Source organism: Trachypithecus francoisi, unplaced genomic scaffold (genome assembly GCF_009764315.1).
Source record: "Trachypithecus francoisi isolate TF-2019V2 unplaced genomic scaffold, Tfra_2.0 Lachesis_group11, whole genome shotgun sequence".
Classification (NCBI taxonomy): Eukaryota; Metazoa; Chordata; class Mammalia; order Primates; family Cercopithecidae; genus Trachypithecus; species Trachypithecus francoisi.
The window spans coordinates 75388896-75409692 of NW_022681456.1; the positions used below are offsets into that span (position 1 = coordinate 75388896).

Here is a 20797-nt window from a genome sequence, read left to right on the forward strand (position 1 = left end):
CACTCCCACCAACAGTGTGTAAGCATTCATTTCCACCCTCCATTATTTTTTGACTTTTTAATTATAATAATAGTCATTTTGACTGGTGTGAAATGGTAACCCATTGTGGTTCTGATTTGCATTTCTCTAACAATCAGTGATTTTGAATTTTTTTTCATATGATTGTTGGCCACATGTATGTCTTCTTTTGAAAAGCATCTGTTCATGTCCTTTGTCAACTTTTTAATGGAGTTGTTTTTGTCAGGTTTGTTGAAAACCAGACAGTCCTAGGTATGCGGTCTTATTTCTTGGCTCTCTGTTCTGTTCCATTGGTCTGTGTGTCTGTTTTTGTACCAGTACCATGCTATTTTGGTTATTATACCCCTATGGCATAGTTTGAAGTCTGGTGAGGTGATGCCTCCAGCTTTGTTCTTTTTCCTGAGGATTGTCTTGGCTATTTGGGCTTTTTTTTGTTCCATATGAATTTTAAAATAGTTTTTTCTAATTCTGTGGAGAATGTCAATGGTAGTTTAATAGAAATAGTATTGAATCTATTCAATGTTTGTTTCATGGGGGTTTGTTGTACAGATTACTTCAACAAATTGCTTTGAGCAGTATGGCCATTTTAATATTGATTCTCCCTATCCATGAACATGGAATGTTTTTTCATTTGTTGGTGTCATCTCTATTTCTTTGAGCAGTGGCTTGTAGTTCTCCTTGTAGAGATCTTTCACCTTTCTAGTATTTCTAGGTGTTTTTGTTGTTGTTGCAATTGTGAATGGGAGTTTGCTTCTGACTTGGCTCTCTGCTTAACTGTTGTTGGTGTATAGAAATGTTAGTGATTTTTGCACATTGATTTTGTGTACTGAGACTTTGCTGAGGATTACCAGTTTAAGAAGCTATTGGGCTGAGGCTGCAAGGTTTTCTAGATAGAGGACCTTATCATCTGTAAATAGGGATAGTTTGACTTCCTCACTTCCTATTTGGATGCCCTTTATTTCTTTTTCTTGCATGATTGCCCTGACCAGGACTTCAAATACTGTGTTGAATAGGAATGGTGAGAGAGGGCACCCTTGTCTTGTGTTGGTCTTCAAGGGGAATTCTTCCAGCTTTTTCTCATTCAGTATGATTGGCTGTGGGTTTGTCATGAATGGTTCTTATTATTTTGAGGTTTGTTCCTTCAATATCTAGTTTTTTGAGAGTTTTAAACATAAATAGATGTTGAATTTTATTAAAAGTCTTTTGGTTTTGTCTTTAGTTCTGTTTATGTGATGAATCACATTTATTGATTTACATAGGTCAAACCAACCTTGCATCCCAGGAATAAAGCCTACTTGACATGGTGGATAAGCTTTTTGATGTGTTGCTGGATTACATTTGCCAGTATTTTGTTGAGGATTTTTCCACTGATGTTCATCAAGGATATTGGCCTAAAGTTTTCTTTTTTGTTGTATCTCTGCCTGATTTTGGTATCAGAATTATGCTGGCCTGATCGAATGAACTGGGGAGCAATTCCTCCTCCCTCAATTTTTGGAACAAGTTCAGTAGGAATGATACCAGCTCTTCTTTGTACGTCTCATATAATTCAGCTTTGAATCTGTCTGGTCCTGGGTTGTTTTGGTGGGTAGGCTATTTATTACTGCCTCAATTTCAGAGCCCATTATTGGTCTTTTCAGGAATTCAGTTTCTTCCCTGTTCAGTCTTGGGAGGTTGTCTGTGTCTGTGAATTTATCCATTTTTTCTAGATTTTTCTATTTATCTGCATAGAGGTGTTCATAATATTCTTTAATAGTGTTTGTATTTCTATGGGGTCAGTGGTAATAGCCCCCTTGTCATTTCTACTTGGGTTTACCTGAATCTTCTCTATTTTCTTCTTTATTATTCTAACTAGTGGTCTATTTTATTAAGTTTTTTTTTTAAAAAAAAAAAAAACAACTCCTGGTTTTTTTTATTGATCGTATGTGTGTGTGTGTGAATTCCTTCAGTTCAGCTCTGATTTTTTTTTTTTTTTTTTTTTTTTTTTTTTGGTCTTCTGATAGCTTTGGGATTTGTTTGCTCTTGGTTCTCTAGTTCTTTTAGTTGTGATGTTAGATTGTTAACTTGAGATATTTCTAACTTTTTGATGTGAGCATTTAGTGCTACGAATTTCCCTCTTAACACTGCCTTAGGTGTGTTCCAGAGATTCTGGTATGTTGTATCTTTGTTCTCATTAGTTTCAAAGAACTTCTTGATTTCTGCCTCAATTTCATTATTTACCCAAAAGACATTCAGGAGCAGGTTACTTCATTTTTATGTAATTGTAGAGTTTTGAGTGAATTTTTTAGTCTTGATTTCGAATTTGATTGTGCTGTGCTGCAAGAGACTGTTATTATTTTAGTCCTTTTGCATTTGCTGAGGAGTGTTTTACTTCTGATTATATGATTGATTTTAGAATATGTGCTGTGTAGCAATAAGAATGTACATTCTGTTGTTTTTGGGTGGAGAGTTCTGTAGGTATCTATCAGATCCATTTGCTCCAGTGCTGAGTTCAGGTCCTGAATATCTTTGTTAATTTTCTGTCTTGATGATCTTTCTAATATTGTCAGTGGAGTGTTAAAGTCTCCCACTATTATTGTATGGGAGTCTAAGCCTCTTTGAACCTCTCTAAGAACTTGCTGTGTGAATCTGGGTACTCCAGTGTTGGGTGCATATATATTTAGAAAAGTTCTCTCTGCTTATTGAATTGAACCCTTTACCATTATGTAATGTCCTTTTTTGTCTTTTTGGATCTTTGTTGATTATGAAGTCTGTTTTGTCACAAACTACGATTGCAACACCTGCATATAGGCTCAAAATAAAGGGATGGAGAAAAATCTACCAAGCAAATGGAAAACAGAAAAGAGCAATTTCCCTCCTGAAAATTCATGGTAAGTTAACCAAAGCCTACTGCCCCTTCTTCAGAGATCATTAATCTTATTTTTTTTTGCATGTAATTACTTTGTATGTTGCCATATCCCGCAGCTTTCCCTTCCCCACTCAGTTTCCTTAGGGTTAAGCATCCACATTCAAATATACTGGGAAGCACATGCAAGAATATGCTGTGTTCAGGGACAGCTTCCTATGAGGAGGAGGATTTTATCTTCATAGCAGATGATAGTTGGGGCTTCCATCCTGTTTATCTATAGTTGTACTAATGTCTGAAGACACCTTAAATTAGTTTTCTTCATGTGCTTCTTTAAAAAATTGTTTAATCATTTAAATTTTAAAAAATTTTTAAAAATATATAATTAAAAGCAATAGAAAGATAAGAATTGTATGTTATTTTTATATAGTTAAACAGAAATACACTTTTCTCTAGTTAACTTAGAAAACAAATTGCTTGGATTCAACTTTTGGCTCCATAACTTACTAGCTGTGTGGCCAAATTATTTTTTTTTTTTTTTTTTTTTTTTTTTTGAGACGGAGTCTCGCTCTGTCGCCGGGGCTGGAGTGCAGTGGCCGGATCTCAGCTCACTGCAAGCTCCGCCTCCCAGGTTCACGCCATTCTCCTGCCTCAGCCTCCCGAGTAGCTGGGACTACAGGCGCCCGCCACCTCGCCCGGCTAGTTTTTTGTATTTTTTAGTAGAGACGGGGTTTCACAGTGTTCGCCAGGATGGTCTCGATCTCCTGACCTCGTGATCCGCCCGTCTCGGCCTCCCAAAGTGCTGGGATTACAGGCTTGAGCCACCGCGCCCGGCCTAGCCAAATTATTTAACTACTCTAAACTTTAATTTCATTTGTTTATAAAATAAGGATAATAATCCTACCTGTCATTTAAGATTATTGTGAGGATTAAATGAGAAACTGCTTGGAATGTGTGTTGTATATTGAATGACACATAAGGAACATTCAATAAAAATTAGTTCCAACTACAAATTCTTTAGCAGGTCTTTCTGATATTAACTTACAATCCCTCCACAAAAGCATGATGAAGCTCTGAGCCAGATGCACCTAAAGGAATTCATTCCACATCACTTTTTACAAGAACCTGCCTGCATGATGCATGGGCTTCACGCTTCTCTAAGTTCATGGTAGTCGTTCTCAGCCAGTTGTTTCTGAAACTGTTCAGAGTTTAGGCCTGAGAGTCCTCACCAAGTATATTTCTAAGGAACATTGGCTTTTCTTCAATATGCTAAATAAAATATTGAAGCCAATTTCTTGTTACATAGAAAAGAGGCTCTTCATCCGCCAGCATTTCTTCCTCAGTTATCCTTAATGCTTGCTCTCTTGCACCTGCTTCAGATTTTGCTTAAATTAATCTTCTCAGGGAGCCTTCTCCAAACCTGACCGTTTAAAATTGTAACATCTGCCCTTTTCTTCCAACTCTCCAATTCCAATCTTTTCTTTTCTGATTAATTTACATATAACATTTATCATGTTCTGACAGTTTGTTTTGTTCATATTTCTTTTCACTTATTTTTACTATTTTCTACTAGAATGTAAAATCAAAGTGGGCAGGGAAATTTCATCTGTCTCACCCACTGCTCTATTCTAAGGGCCTAGAACAGCACTTGGCACATAGTAAGCACCCAAATACTTGACATATGAATGAATGAATGGAGTTGTCTTGTTCCTTCTTTCTTTCCCTCTCCTCTCTTCCCTCCCCTAAGAATTATTTTATTAATTAGATGTTCTTATTTTGTGCCTCTATTCTACTGTAATATGGAGAGTATGGTTTTATAATGCAATGTTTTCAGATGGGTAAGTCATTTCAAATTGGTTCCTAAGGACAGAAAAAGTCACCTTAATTTGGAGACCATGAGTGCCTTTCTCTCACTGCTATAATGCCATTAGACATTTCCTCTGGGTCTATCAGTTTAGGGCTTTAACTGTTGCATCCTCCATTATGCCACCCATCTAAACTTTGAGTACAACCTCAGTGGAACAATAGCAACTGTGTTTAAATATAGGCGTGATCTAAGTTTTATGATGTTTCTTAGAACACTAGCATCACTATTCTCTGCACATGTGCTATGAAGGGCATACCAAGGAAGTAAAAGTTCCCAAGGTGTATATCAATTTTTGTTTAACTGCCAAGCTACAGTATTTCATTAAAAGAAAGCTTTACCTTTTAATGAATTTCCCAAGCTGCTTCTGCCAATGGTATATCCTGTTGCTCAACTAAATAAAGCAGCTTTGGAATATTCAAAACCTCTTTTTGACTGCTCAAGACACTTGTATTTCCTGGGATGTGTACTCCAAATGAATTAAACAGACTTTAACATTACTCTACTTGTTATGGATCAAATTCCTGCCTGAGGGAGCAGATGATTTGAACAGTGCTGACTGAATCTGCATGACATGGGACCCTCCAGACCATCTGAAAAGACTCCGCACTCTGTGTTATACTTCCCACCTGCATGTTTTCTCTCATCCTCCCCACCTGCCCGTTTTCTCTTTCCCTGCCTCTGCCACCTCCTTTTTCTTCTTCTTCCTCTTTTGAACATTTCTAAGAAGATATGAACCCTTCCTTGCATATTGTTCTTTTTCTATAGAATCTTAAAAATTTAGAGCTAAAATGGCCCTTAAAGACTACCTAGTCAGTAGTGTGAATGCAGATCCATGAACATTCCTTTATTTACTCAATGTGTAGTTATTGACTGCTCGATGTGTCCTAGACATAGTTGCCAGGCTACAGGGGTTAGTGGCTAAAGTCAATAGAAAAAGATTGCAAGCTTTCCAGCTGCAATGGAAACCCTACTCTCACTCAAAATGGATTTCAAACAGCAAACAAAAGATGAAGCTCATTTGAAAGGTCAACAAAGATATCTTTCTGAAATGAAATGTGAGAACTTATTTATAGACACAAGGTTTCATCTCAGTAGAACACACAGAAAATTCCTAAGAGTTTTAAAGACTTGAAATATGTAAAAATGTGGGAAAAAGTAACAACTATCTGAAGATAATTTCCAGATTGATGTGAGTCTTATCTGGCTTCCAGCCGTTTCCTAAACAAGTACTTCTTCTACAAATAATGAATTGTCTAAGGTTTCCCAAGACAATCCTATGTGGCTAGCCCCATGGTTTTGAGAAACCTGGGAATATTATGGACTTTCTAGGGGCAGATATTAAATATAAACTCAGAGATTAGACATTGATGTTTCAGTAAATGAATTATAAAAACCAATGAACAATTCACGAATTGGCATGTATGAAGTCTCTCCTGCAACTAGGAATCAAGTCAAATTAGTGACAGAGAAAGGTTTTCCTGCAATAATAATTAATACCAACTCATATCTACAGGAGATGCAACAATATAATATTTTGGTTTTCAAAATATATAAAAATCCAAAAGTTAGTGGAACTTGACTTATTAGGAACTGTTGAAATGACTTTCTTGAAAATTATCCCAAATATTTTCAGTTCTTTAAATATATTGTGCTGCCTTGTATGTCAATGTTGTACATGTCCCTCCCCTTTTATTTATAGTCTGCACCTCCTCTTCAATCTACTCTCCTGTGTGATTCGTACCAGCTTGTTAAGATTTAGTAGAGAGGCCACTCCTCTTGCAGTGTGTTCCCTTCTTAAATGGTTCCCTAGCAACCAGTTCTTTACCTTTATCACTGTAGGTGTCATAACCATCTAATATTGCTTGTCTATTTATCTATAGCCCCTCTAGAATAGGAACTCCCTAAATATAACAACCGTGCTTACTCATCACTAAAATACTCAAGGCCTCACCAATTTCCTGGCACATCAATGGAGCCTAATAAATATTTCTTAAATGTTGTTTACTGAATGAAGATAAAAGAAGCCAGGATTAACATGAATTTAGTGTTTACTTTATATTCTTACTTCAAATTCAGCAGCCTAATCTTTGTTTTATTCTTTGAGAGATTGTAATAATAATGCCTCTAGTGTTTCATGGTTAATTACGATATTTACTTCAACTTTTCATTCTCTCCTTATAAGATCACTTATTTTAGAACAAAGAAAAGACATTGTTGTCATCAATTATTCACACTTCTTTCATGTAAAAGTGCTAAAAAGTCTGTCTGTGTGTGTGTGTGAGAGAGAGAGAGAGAGACAGGGTCTTACTGTGTTACCCAAGCTGGAGTGCAGTGGTGTGATCACGGTTCACTGAAGCTTCAACTTCCTGGGCTCAAGGGATTCTTCCACCTCAGTTTCCCGAGTACCTGAGACTACAGTTCTGTGCCATGCCTGGCTAATTTTGTTTTTCTTTTGTAGAGACAGGATCTTGCTACACTGAGACAGGTCTTGACCTCCTGGCCTCAGGCTATCCTCCCACCTTTGCCTCCCAAAGAAAAATCAGTCTTTTGTTATGTCTTCATTTTATTCACATGCATGCTTGATTCATGTTCTATTGCTTCTATTGATTATTAAATCTGGTTTCAGAGTACTAGACAGACTGTCTTGCTGTGTTACATTCTATTGTGTTGACCACGAAAGGACAGGTTAAATTTTGTGTTCTGTTACAAAATTAAATGGAAAACTAGGATCATTGACAAAATATTTCATGTGCTATGGCTCATTCTTTTCATGGTTGTCTTTATATTTCAGAAATGCTTCTTTACTGTTTGAATGACCATATATGGAAAATAAAATAGACACAGTACAAACTCTTCTTCCTAGATTCAATTCTCTTTTTAACAAAATGCTTCATTCTTTTGTTGGACACAGTGTAAGTAATACGCATGCAACAGACATCCCTGAATTTCAACTCATCCTACCTTCCTGCCAATTATGGGAGACTTACAACTGATGTTTTATTCATTTCTACATTCTTGGCTATTTTATAGGAATGTATTAATAACCAGAAAAATAAGATACTAATTTGTACTAAGAACAATAGATTAAGCTGCTTAGGTGAATAGACTAAAATAAGCTGGCAATTGTCCTTTGGTTGTTATCCTGGGATAATGATTAAGCAGAGACAGGAATAAAGGGGATAAAGCCCTACATAAAAGCCACCTTTGTAAGAGACAAATTGTAGTCTTCCAAAATTATCCACATGTGCCTTTTCGCACAACCCAATTCAAACTGTCTGCTGTTCATAGACAACTTGAGTAAGCCTAACATTATTATTAGTTAATAACAACAATTGACTTCTCAAAATCAATCTGTATTGCTTATAAATTACAACATCAATTATTCCTTCACTTACGAGGTCTCATAACTGACAGTAGGAAGAAGCAATGCTATGTGTAGATTGTATGAGGGCAAAGCATAGTTGAGTTCCTTTTTGTCCAACTAAGCTGACCATCACTCAGTGATGTAAATTCATGAGAATACAGATTGCAGTAACTACTCTTGCCTGATGATGTTGTCTATATTTTACGTGATATGTTAAATATGTTTATTTTTCCTAAATACGGATATAATAATGGCCAATTCACAGAGGGTTGTTGATGAAACATGCCTCAAAATATCTCTCCCCCGACAAGTAACAGAAAATGCATTTCATTTTTAGAGTTTTTACAAACCGAGTTTGTGGAAATAAAGCAGGATCACTTGCTCACTTGTTAACTGTCCAGGGTGTCACATTCTTGAATCAGGTTGGGAAGTTGCTCATGAAGTTTATACAAAGCCTGTGATGTGGGGAATCTCTCAGATGTGTGGGCAAGTCCCTATTTTGTCTTACAGGATGTGAGATGTGTACCTTTTTATTCTCTTGAACTAATCTAAATACATTCTAACAATAATGAGTAGAAACCAGCAAATTATGTAACAAAACAGATTTCTTATGATATGATGGAAATATTGGTCTAATCCCTTCATTTTACAAATAAAGAACTTGAAACCTGTAATGATTAAGTGGCCAAGTGATTACATGGTCAACTAGTGGCCTAACTGAAGTCAAACAAACATAAGCCTCCTGGACAAGGGCTCTTTTCATAACACCACATGATAGCTGCTGGAAGAGACCCCAGACACCAAAAGGTTCTTCCTGTAAGATCCAAAGTCCTACGGCTCATTCTTCAAAATGTTCTAAGGTAAAGAGTATGAAAAAGTCAAGATCTTAGAGGATTTTTTAAAAAATTCCTTTTATCACAGTCTCTTTTTAATGATTGTAGCTGTCACATTTTAGAAGTAAAGTAAGTTTGACTATGGTTCTGTTTAGTATATTTTAGCTTGTCTTTGTCAGCAATGTCACCTCCCTAACAACCTAAAATCATCTCTTGGCTTCTTTCTTAAAAACATCTATCCAGGTAGGCCAAATGATCTGTGGTCTCTGGAGTGAACTGCAGTAGAACAGATTTCTATTACAATGTCCCTTTGATGAGCACAATGTATTAATTTCACAAAACATCCTGCTGGCATAAATGACCTGGTCTCAAGAGTTCTTTTAAATATCAGTCTGTTGGTACTATCCTGCTCTGAGCATGAGACTGGGAACAGAGAGAAAACTGCTGTGCAAAGATAACTGAATGTACTCTTATGGCTAAAATCTCCCACAATGCATTTTCTTATTTCTCTGAAAAGAAAAGGACACTAAGTGATTCAGTTTCAGTGCATGTGATAACTATCTTTGAAGTATTGCAGAAAATGTATATTTAAATTGCTCTTACATATTATAACACCTTACTACAGTAACAAGACAACCACTAAATCTAAGTCTCAATGAATCTCAACTAATACTGTACTGAGGCTCTAATTAATCATGTAGAAATTGCCTAGATGCCTTACATAAATGCTACCATCAGTAGAAAATATTAAAATTTATGTATATGTCAATACATTATATGAAAATTGGTATGACAGATCTGTACAACTTTCACACATTTAAATACCAATTGCTATGTTACAAAGCCATTTGACCAAATTATTTCAGTGCAGCAAATCGAGGTAGAGAAGATGGAAAAGTCTAGGAAATAAAAATAAGGTGTTCAGAAATGGGGGAGCATAAGAACTGTGGGAATGTTAAAGGAAATATTATTATTTAGGACAGGGAAGACAAGTCTGAAAGGTAATTTAATAATTATATTCTTATACTACATCTCCCCCTGATAGGTACAGTAACACTGCACATGTAAAGTATGAAAATCACTTCCAAGCTTTTGAACATATTCAAATACTTTTCTCATTTAACTCAGCTTAAGCCTTGCACTGTGAAAGCGCAGGCACAGATCTATTTTGCTTTGGCAGTATGACACATCCCTCTGCAGTTATTTCAAATTAAATTTCTCTATTGTTTCTAATCCAGGTCTTAGTGAGTCTCTTACTTTACAGCAAGGTCTACCAGTGCATTAAATGTGGGCAATGTTCTTTAAGCCAGTGTGTAATAAAATGTCTATGGAAGCAGCTTGTCTTTCAAGCTGCTTTCTTGCATTATGAGTGAGTCTTCAACTTGCTTCCAATTTACTGTTGAATGTCAGAAGATAAAGGACTTTGGTATCCTAGTAACACGTGGGTTTTTCTTTTTCATGCATCAGTTCTAAGAGTTTTCCTTTGGAATGCTTCCCATAATGTTGAGCAAAGCTCACTTTTGCTGGTACAGAAAAGCAGCATGAAAAATGGTAAGGAGAACATCTTTATGTGTGTGTGCACACAGGCACACACATGAACATGTGCATGTCACAAAGGACACAGCATCAATATCTTTGTCTTTAAAATATTATGATTTTCCAGATAGATGCTGCACTCAGACTTTGAGATATATTTTGTGAGACAAAGTTTCAGAATGTCTGTCACAGCTGCCACTCATTCTTGTGTTTATTTCTAATTGTTGCATAGGTGCCTCTTCAAATAGTATGCTGGAGGTTTGACACATTTCTCTATTTTCTGAGTGCCAGGTTCACAAAAGGATAAAAAAATCTCAATTGTCCTTGGTTTTTTCATAATGTTCACTGTCTTGCCTGCAGATTCAACTGTCTTTAAAGGTTAAAAAAGGCATTTTCTATACTTAAACTTCTAGAACTTTGGAAACTTCTATGAAACTTCTATAGGGGAGAAATTTCACTCATATATATAACTGGATATCATTGAAGGCTTCTTTGTGCTATGAAAATTGCTTTGTAGTATATTTTTCCACTTGTTTTCCTTCACATAGTTTACCTTCTCCAATGTTACTATTTCAGAAATATGTGATCTCTGATTATTTTTCATATTAAGAGGGCATATGAAAATATTTGACAACTATTTTACAATTGCTGGTACAAAAGAATCCATATGGATTGTTTATGTGACAGCATAATCATACTCATCTAAAAGCATGGAGTAGTTCCAGTGTAAAGCTATACTTCTAAGTATTTGAGGCCAAGAAACTTTGCCTTCCATTTTTTCTATAATATATGCTTTAGTTTTACAGGAATATTGTTTCATCTCTAGCAATGAGACATCTATATGTCATCAAAACGGATGACCTATGACATTTGTTTGATATTTTTCATAAGCTAAAACAAAGGAAAAAGCTAGAACTAACATTTTATCAACTTGGAACAAAAAGATTTCTTCTTTCAAAGAGCAAGAGATAGAAAATATTCTGTAAAGTTGAAACTGTAAAAAATTATGTGCTAAATAAACTTCTACATGTTTAATATACCATCTCTAATTCCAAAAATGGAGGTAGAAAAAATGCCAGGATTTACTGAGATGACTTGTTATGAGACTAAGAAATTGACCTTCTAGAAACATAAAGAGAAACTGAAGTTGATCTGATGCCCAGTGTGCGTCTTTGAGCCTTTGGAATGCTATACCGAGTAAATAATAGACCATCTCATTTTTCAAAGAAGAAAACAGTGTAGAAGCAATAAAATAAAAGGCAAACATTTTGTAATTTTAGACTTGTCAAGTGAATTATACCTTTTGATGTACTCTAATTCTTTCTTCAAATAACTGATTTTAGACAGAATAACAGTTTTACAAAAACAAAAATTGACAATTGGGAGCTAATTGAGCTAAAGAGCTTCTGCACAGCAAAAGAAGCTATCAACAGAGTAAATAGCCTACGGAATGGGAGCAAATATTTGCAAACTATGCATCTGACAAAGGTCTAACATCCAGAATCTGTAAGGAATTTAAACAAATTTACAAGCAAAAGCAACCCCATTAAAAAGTGGGCAAAGGACATGAACAGACACTTCTCAGAAGACATGCACATGGTCAACAAGCATATGCAAAAAAGCTTAACATCACTGATCATTAGAGAAATGCAAATCAAAACTACAATGAGATGCCAACTCTCACCAGTCAGAATGGCTATTATTAAAAAGTCAAAATATACAGATGCTAGCAAGGTGGCAGAGAAAAAGGAATGCTTATATACTATTGGTGGAAGTATAAATTAGTTCAAATCTCATGGAAAACAGTATGGAGATTTCTCAAAGGACTAAAAATAGAACTACCCTTCACCCCAGCAGCCTCAGTACTGGGTATTCACCCCCACTAAAAATAGAGATTATGCTATCAAAAAGACATCTGCACTAGTATGTTTAGGGCAGCGTTATTCACAATAACAAAGTCATAGAACCAACCTAGTGGCCATCAACAATTGGTTGGATAAAGAAAATAAAGCCACATATTATGGTTGCTTAGTATTCTGTGGTGTGTATGTGTGCATGTTTATCTTGACTTTAGTCTTCTCTCAATAGAGACACCTCAAGACCAATTAGAACATATACACACACACACACACACACACACACACACACATATATATATATCCCATGGGGGGGGTGTGTGTATGTGTCCATGAAATACTAAGCAGCCAGCCATAAAAAAAATAAATAAATAAAATTATATTCTTTGCAGCACCATGGATGGAACTGAGGGCCACTATCCTAAGTGAAATTATGCAGAAAAAGAATATCAAATATTGCTTGTTCTCACTTATAAGTGGAAGCTACACAGTGGGTACACACAGACATCAAGAAGGGAACAACAGACACTGGGGCCTACTTGAGGGTGGAAGGAGGTTGGGGGAGGGGGAGGATGGAAAAACTGCCTCTCAGATATGCTTATTACCTGGGTGACAAAATAATCTGTACACTAAACATGACATGCAATCTACCCATGACCTGAAATGTACCTATATAGCAAACCTCCACATGTACCCCTGAACTTAAAAATGTTTTGAAAAAGGAATAAAACTATTCAGTTTTATAACAAAATCAACATGTCCAAAACCCATCATGAGACTTAGAAGTGAGTTCCTTCAAGCTTGCTTTGCCTGTAACACTGTCTGCTAGTTCCTTAGTTGCTGCCAACGGACACAGCCCTGAAAGCCTCCAGAACTCTCATTACAGAACACCAGGCAATCTCATGCATGCATTTATTGGGTTGTCCAAATGTACTCTCTTTACTTGAATGTCTTTTTAAATTACTGCCCTCTTACTGCGGATTGAAAGTAAAATCCTCTAGTATCTAAAGTCTAAAGATGGGAAAAAATAAAATATATATGAAGAGCCTGAGAAAATACTTTTAAGTTAGCCTTTTTGTGTCTTACTATCAGGTGTAAATTTGTAACAATAAAAAGTTTTAGTCTAACTTTTGTATTCTATTCTAGATCTGGCTGTGCCTATCTGCTAGTCTTGCCTCTATAAATGTCCCACAACCTGCTTTTCCATGACCACTCCCCTCATTCCCTTCACTACCCTACAGTCATCTTGAACTGCCTGGCACTGTGCTTACCTTGCAACTTGACTTTATGTCAACCTGCCTTTGTTGCCTCTACCGTCTTCACTTTGATTTGGGCGACATTTCACTATGACTCCCACCCCAAACCTCAATCATCCTTTAAAGTTCGGCATAAAACATCCCTGCTAATTGAAGGGTTTTGTTTTTCATTTTACTTTGCCAGGGAAAGTCAATTGCTCCCTCTTCTGTGCCCTGTATCACCTCCAGTAAACATCTGCTAGAGCACATGTCATATTTTATTGTAGATTTTAAATTTATTATATCCACAAGCTTTAACAGACTCTCACTCCTTGTGGACTGCAACCATATCTAATTTATCAGTGCATCCTGCCACCCCTATACCTGGCACACAGTAAGCATTTAATAAATATTTGTTGAATTCATTTTTATTTGAAAGCCATTTCTATCAAAAGTCACAATAGTGGACAAAGAAAAATAATCAAGGACATATGAGTTAGGCAAACTAATGTATATGCTAAAGATAAATTCAAAAACAGACATTGCAGAGAGTGTTTATTCTATTAACCACTAGGTGATGTGTCATAAATTTGTTTCATATACTTGCTGCCTCAGTATCTATTTTTAGGGCTGATCTAAGTTGTTTGAACCCAGTTGTGCCCTGTCACCTTTGGCTTAGTTAAAACTTCCTCCTTCCTATGCAGCTGTTTGTGATATAGCCCATTGTTCCTCATCTCAGTGATTCAAAACCCAAAACATTTCACAGCTCCTGACCACGATAAAACCTAATGGTCAACTCTAGAGTCATGTCAATAAGTTCTCCGCGGCCGCACACGGTGGCTCACGTCTGTAATCCCAGCACTTTTGGGAGGGTGAGGCAGGTGGATCATCTGAGGTCAGGACTTCGAGACCAGCCTGGCCAACATGGTGTAACCCCATCTCTACTAAAAATACAAAAATTAGCCAGGCGTGGTGGCACGTGTCTGTAATCCCAGCTACTCGGGAGTCTGAGGCAGGAGAATTGCTTGAACCCGGGAAATGGAGGTTGCAGTGAGCCGAGGTCAGGCCACTGCACTCCAATCTGGGCGACAGAGCAAGATGCTGTCTCAAAAATAAATAAATAAATATTTTCCTTAAACTAGCTAATCCACAATTCCCATGGGAAAGCCTAAGGGATAACACCCTGGACCTTAATAAAGGAATAGTTCCCAGGTCTCTCTCTCTCTCTCTCTCTCTCTACATGTCTTCCTCTACTTCCACAGCTCCAGCTCCCTGCCACCTCCATATCTCCCAGTCAGCCTCTTGTTGGCACATTGAATCACTCTGGGGCCAGTGAGTAATAAATTTGCTCTGTTTCATGTACTTTGGTTTTACTTCTTCATTGTGCCTCACCTGAAACACACACTTGAACTTAACTTTCCCCTGTCAGGGCTCTCCTGTTTATCTTGGCTTTAGGCCTCTCTCAATAGAGAGACCTCAAGACCAATTAGAAAGAAATCATAACAATGGAAATTATCATAGCGTAGTGTATATGTAATGGTAATTCAGCATTTTAGATAAGCATTTTCTTAATAGTTCTTTTGGGGGTGATAATTTCATATTGTATATCTATATGATGATATTGATTTAATGGATACTAGCAAGTTAAAAACTTCATTTTTATTTTGTAATATTTTATTCATATAAATATTAAATCCAGTTGCCAACCATAGTAATTTCTCCATGAACAGATTTCAGGGGATTTTAATTTTATTTTTACTTTAATATTATGTACAGTAAAAATGTATTGTTTGAATACCAAAATAACCATTTATTTTAAAACATTTGGTCTCGTGGCATTTTAAGCCAGACTTATAAATTTTTCATATATAATCAATGAACTTTCATATACTTATCTATTAAATTTAACAATTAATTTGCTTCATCTAGTCTCCTTTTCTTCTCTACTGAAGTATTTAAAAGTGAATTCTATACATCATGTTCTTTTATCCCTACATCCTGCATTATACAAGTAAAACAATTGCATTTTTATACAATGGCAATGCAATGATCATTTATAGGAAAATAAAAATAATTATTTGAGATAATATAATGTCCATAAGTAAATTTTCTCAATTATAAAAAGTGCCTTTTTAACAGTTAGTTTGCTTGAAACAGTATCCAAATAAGATCACACGTTACACTTTACACAGCCCTTATACCAACTGAAATTTTGCCCACTTTCCACTCATCTCTTTTTTCCTCTTTTGTACAATTTACTTGTTACAGAAACAAAAATAGTTGCTCTGTAGAATGTTCCACATTCTGAATTTGTCTGCTTTGTTCCTCATGGAGTTAACATGTGCCTCCACCTCCCATATTTTCTTTAAATGGAAATTACTTCTAGAGTTTTTATTAGATTTAGGCTCAACATTTTTGCCACGAATGTTTAGAGATGGTGTTGTATGCTTCAACTGATAGCACATCAAAGGCCTGAAATATTTGGTTGTTCCCAATTTAGTGATGCTGAGATTGCTCAGTGATTTCAGGTGGTGACAATCTGGTCCCTCCATTTTAATATTTTATATTAATCTTTGATATGATGTCTACATTTCTTTATGATAGTTTCCTGATTTAATTTCTGCATTGGGGGTAATTTTCTAATTCTATTATGCTTCTTAATTTTTTTTAGATGGAATTTATAAAGAATATCATTCTTTCATCAACTATGACTATTTGGTTTTCTTGAACTATAGTTTATATTCAAGGCACAATAAGTGTTCAGTTATGTTAAATTATCCATTCTGTAAATAGTACTTGGTACTCTAGTTATTTCCAGTGATGTTTACTGAGTTTTAAATTTTAACCTGTTTCTCTCTCTCCATCTCTCTCCTCTCTTCATCATTATGAACATAGAAATTTGCTTTATTTAATTGATTTCAATCAATTACTTCCATTAATTTTTATTCTTTTTTTCTCATCTTTGATCAGTGGAGATCCTTTATGTTTGCTTCCATGACCAACTGATACAACTCCATCAGTCCTTGAAATTTTTCTCTTTTGTGGCACATCCTAGACTCATGTTATATGTTTTCTGCCCCAGACCTAGAATTAGCCATTTTCTCAAGGAATTCTGGTTCCATTTGGTAGGGACTGTAATAGCTCTACTTATCTTTAGCATGTAGTTATATCACAAATTTGATCCACAGATGTATTCATTTCAGTTTGCTTTCAATTTTAATGAATTTTTAAATTGAATTTCATTTTTAAACATATAAAAATTATATTTTATTTTCAAATCTTTTTTCTTTTATTGGCATATAATTTACACATTTATGGAATGCATGTGAATGTCTGATAGAAAATCACATATTCTTTGCATGTAATTGGATAATTGGGGTATCCATCACCTTGAGTATCATTTTTATGTGTTGGCATCATTTCAAAGTGCTCTTTTTAGTTGCTTTGAGAAATATACATAATATTGTTGCTAACTATAGGCACCCTAGTCTGCTATCCAACATTAGAACTTATTTCTTCTATGTAACTGTATGTTTGTACCCATAACCAACCTCTTTTCAGTTCCCACTCCCACCCATTCATGCTTCTCAGTCTTTGTTATCTACTGTTATTTCTTTTGGTCCCTGAGTTCACGTTTTTTTACTCCCACTTATGAGAACATGAGGTATTTGTCTTTCTGTGGCTCGCTTATTTCACTTAACATAATGGCTTCCAGTTTCATCCACACTGCTGCAAATAACGTGATTTTATTCTTTTTTATGACCAAATAGTATTCCATTTTGTATATGTACCACATTTTCTTTATCTAGTAGTCTGTTGCTGGGCACTTAATTCCATATCTTTGCTATTGTGAATAATGCTGCAATAAACATGTGAACGCAGGTATTCCTTTGATGTATTGGTTTCTTTTTCTTTGAATAGATACCCAGTAGTGGGATTGCTGTATCCTATGGTAGCTCTATTTTTAGTTTTTTGAAAGCTTTTCATACCATTTTCCCTAGAGGTCATACTGATTTACATTCCCACCAACAATGTATAAGCATTTTCTTTTCCCCTCATCCTTGCAAGCATGTTTTGTTTTGGGGCTTTTTATTTCAAATCTTTTAATAGTAAATTATTTATATTTAAAAATAAATCCTAAATGTCATGGGAAAATAATGATGGAGTATTAAATGAGAAAAAAGCAAGCACAATATTGTTTATAGCTATCAACAATTTGAAAATATACTTGCATGAACATACTATAGGCAGTTTAATAATATTTTCTACAGATTTCATTGTGTTTGTGGTTATGGTTTCTTTTTAATTTCTTTTTAACGTATTTGTGATTATAATTTCATATCTCATTCTACGTAAATATTCACTTCAGTCCTAGCTATGCATTTAGTAGAGTCTCCAGTGTTATATAAGCTTTAAGTCCCACAAAACCTGGATCCCACTTTGCTCCTAACATAAGGCTAAATGACTGTAATTAAAGATTGACAGGGAAGAGAATCAAGAAAACATATAGAAACTTTGGAAAGAGGATGGGAACTTGGTAGTGATTAATAAAATATAGATAAGTTCCCTGAAAAATTAGAAAAAGTTGAATGTATATCTTTTAAAATTATGAACATTCTGTTTGTTGAATTATTTTCTCATTTATTTATAGTCCAGCAATCTTTTTTAGTAGTTGAATCTGGGGACAATAAAAGCATGTAAAATAAAATGCTAAAATATAAAAGTTTAAAAGTAAAAATCCGGAATAATAAAAATTAGGTTAAAAATCCAAGACCAAAACTTAAAAAGGACACTACTTTGCATACCATAAGGAACAATATAAGAGTTACCTGAACTGTAAATTCAACTCTAAACTTCTTGGTACAAAATGAAGGGGGAAACATTTTCATGCACATAGTTTTTTTGGTCAAAATCAAAATCAGATCACTTTCTCAGGGGAATAAAAACTTCTCTGAGCATTTCATTGTAAACAAAATGTGTAAGGGACACTTTAGGGAAAAGTGAGTGATATCATGGATAAAGTCCTCAAAATAATCTTCGGGCAAACACAGCAATTGGTTTGACTTGCCTATTTCTATGAAAGCTGCACAATATATTTATTACCCTGTGAAAGCTGTACTGGATTCATTGTTTCAGTTTCCCAGAATGAATTCCATTTTAGGGAGTGGTTCTTGGTTTCTAATTCTTTTGAAGAAATGATTATCTCATGTTAAGAACAGTCAGCAAATCTGGTGCCCTTATCCTCCTTATGTGGGACATAGTAGTTATGGTAACCAGATGTAACAAAGAAACTTCAAAGTAAATGAGGTAGGAGTTAATTTCTCTTTCTCATAGTACTCGCCATTTCAAGTTGGCAGATCAGCTTTGCTACAGAAAGTCATTCTAGGATCCTGATCCTTCCACATTGTTGCTCCGCCATCCCCAGGCTACTGTTTTCACTTGCTGTAACAACACTGGACACAGCTAACCTGTTCCACATGTTCATATTTCTGTACATGGGACTTGGAAAAGCAAGTCCTGGTAAGGTGACTTTATCTTTATGAGAACCTGACAGTTGTGAACATCTTTTTGTTCACATCCTATTAACTAGAACTAAATCACATGCTCACACCTGGTTGCAAAGGAAATATAGACTCTAGGTGCAGAGCCTGTATGCAGCTAAACCTCTGGAGTTCTGTTTTAGAAAGGAAGAAAGACAAAATAGGTGTTTGGGGAAAGTTATTACCCTCTGCCACATCAAGGGTGTGAATGCAAGTTAACCTAAGATAAACCAATTAGACTCTTCCTCTCTGAAGCATGCATGGTGATAACACAACCAAAAAATGGTTAGAGCTAATTCATTGCAGCGTCTGAGACTGCAATGAAAGACTGTCTCGAAGCATCAAAATACCTGCCTGTGAAGGCAATTCTGTTGGGGATAAACGTTAAATAGGGTACAAGTATGCATTTTTTCTTTCATTCTTTAAAAAAAATTAACTTTTTTATTCTAAAAGTATACTTTTATTTGATTAGAAAGGTAACATAGTTTTTGATTTTGCAATATGGAAATATCCTAATACGCCTGCTCCATTACACACAAAACACCAGAGGGACAAAGTGTTTAAAAAGTCATTGATTTGCATCAGTCAAGTCTGAGCTCTTGCATTAAACAGGTTGGTAAATGGTAAATTAATGGGAAGAAGAAGGTAACATAAAACAATCAAGCAGTTGTCTGTATCTTCTGTGACAAATGTAAACTAAAACAGAAATGATTTTAGAAGTTTACTGCAGAGTAGAGATGTTTACTGCATTAGCTGAGAGAAAGAGCTTAGCCTTCTCCATAATATGAAACCAAGAAAGGGGCCAAAAATCTGGATGTGTGAATATATTGTTTATGTTAATAATAAAGATTAGTTCACAAAGTTGTATTATGTGGCATTTTTCCCCCAGGGTGTAACACTCTCAATCAACAACTGGAAGGCAAAATTGAAAATGTTTTCACAGTCATGACAGGATCATAGTGAGGTAAATGAAACAAATGAGTCAGCTGAAAAGACTTGGTTGTGGAAGCTATAAGTTATTTGAATTTCTCAATTCATTTACTTGTGATGAAAATTACAGTGTTAGAGATAAAATAAAGGACAAAAACATTGGACATCTTTCTTCACTAAAGGAGTTATTTAAAGCATATTTCCCTGACACAACAAAAGATGGATCAGTGGACCAGATATTCTTTCAATTCTTGGTTTGGACAAGAGATGTGACCTTCTAGCAAACAGACACAATTAGCAAAAGTTCCAGAGTAGTCTTATGTATTGTATCTTACCACTTCTTTGTGAAACCCTGGGACTCCCTTTTCATTGATAGTTGGCATGGATAACAAGAAGAAAAATTTTTTTAGAAACCGGAAATCTCCAATCTGCAGCTCCCAGTGTGAGCGACGCAGAAGACTGGTGATTTCTGCATTTCCAACTGAGGTACCAAGTTCTTCTCACTGAGGCTTGTCAGACAGTAGTGCAGCCCATGGAGCAGGGTGGGGCATTGCCTCACCCAGGAAGTGCAAGGGGTTGGGGAATTTCCTTTCCTAGCAAAGGGAAGCCATGACAGATGGTACCTGGAAAATCGGGACACTCCCCCCCAATACTGCAATTTCCACTGGCCTTAGCAAATGGTACACTAGGAGATTATATCATGCACCTGGCTTGGAGGGTCCAACACCCATGGAGCCTCGCTTACTGCTAGCACAGCAGTCTGAGATCCAACTGCA

General features: G+C 35.7%; 1 long non-coding RNA gene across 2 annotated transcripts in view; it reads left to right on the forward strand.

Annotated features, from left to right (window-relative positions):
- Positions 1–20797, forward strand: part of LOC117089849 — a 75112-nt gene that overhangs the window by 16965 nt on the left and 37350 nt on the right. The window contains exons 2-3 of one of the 2 annotated variants that reach the window (XR_004439778.1): positions 2765–2885; positions 14814–14883. This is a non-coding gene — a long non-coding RNA (uncharacterized LOC117089849). The remainder of the gene's footprint in view (positions 1–2764; positions 2886–14813; positions 14884–20797) is intronic. The other variant, XR_004439777.1, reaches the window with a different exon arrangement.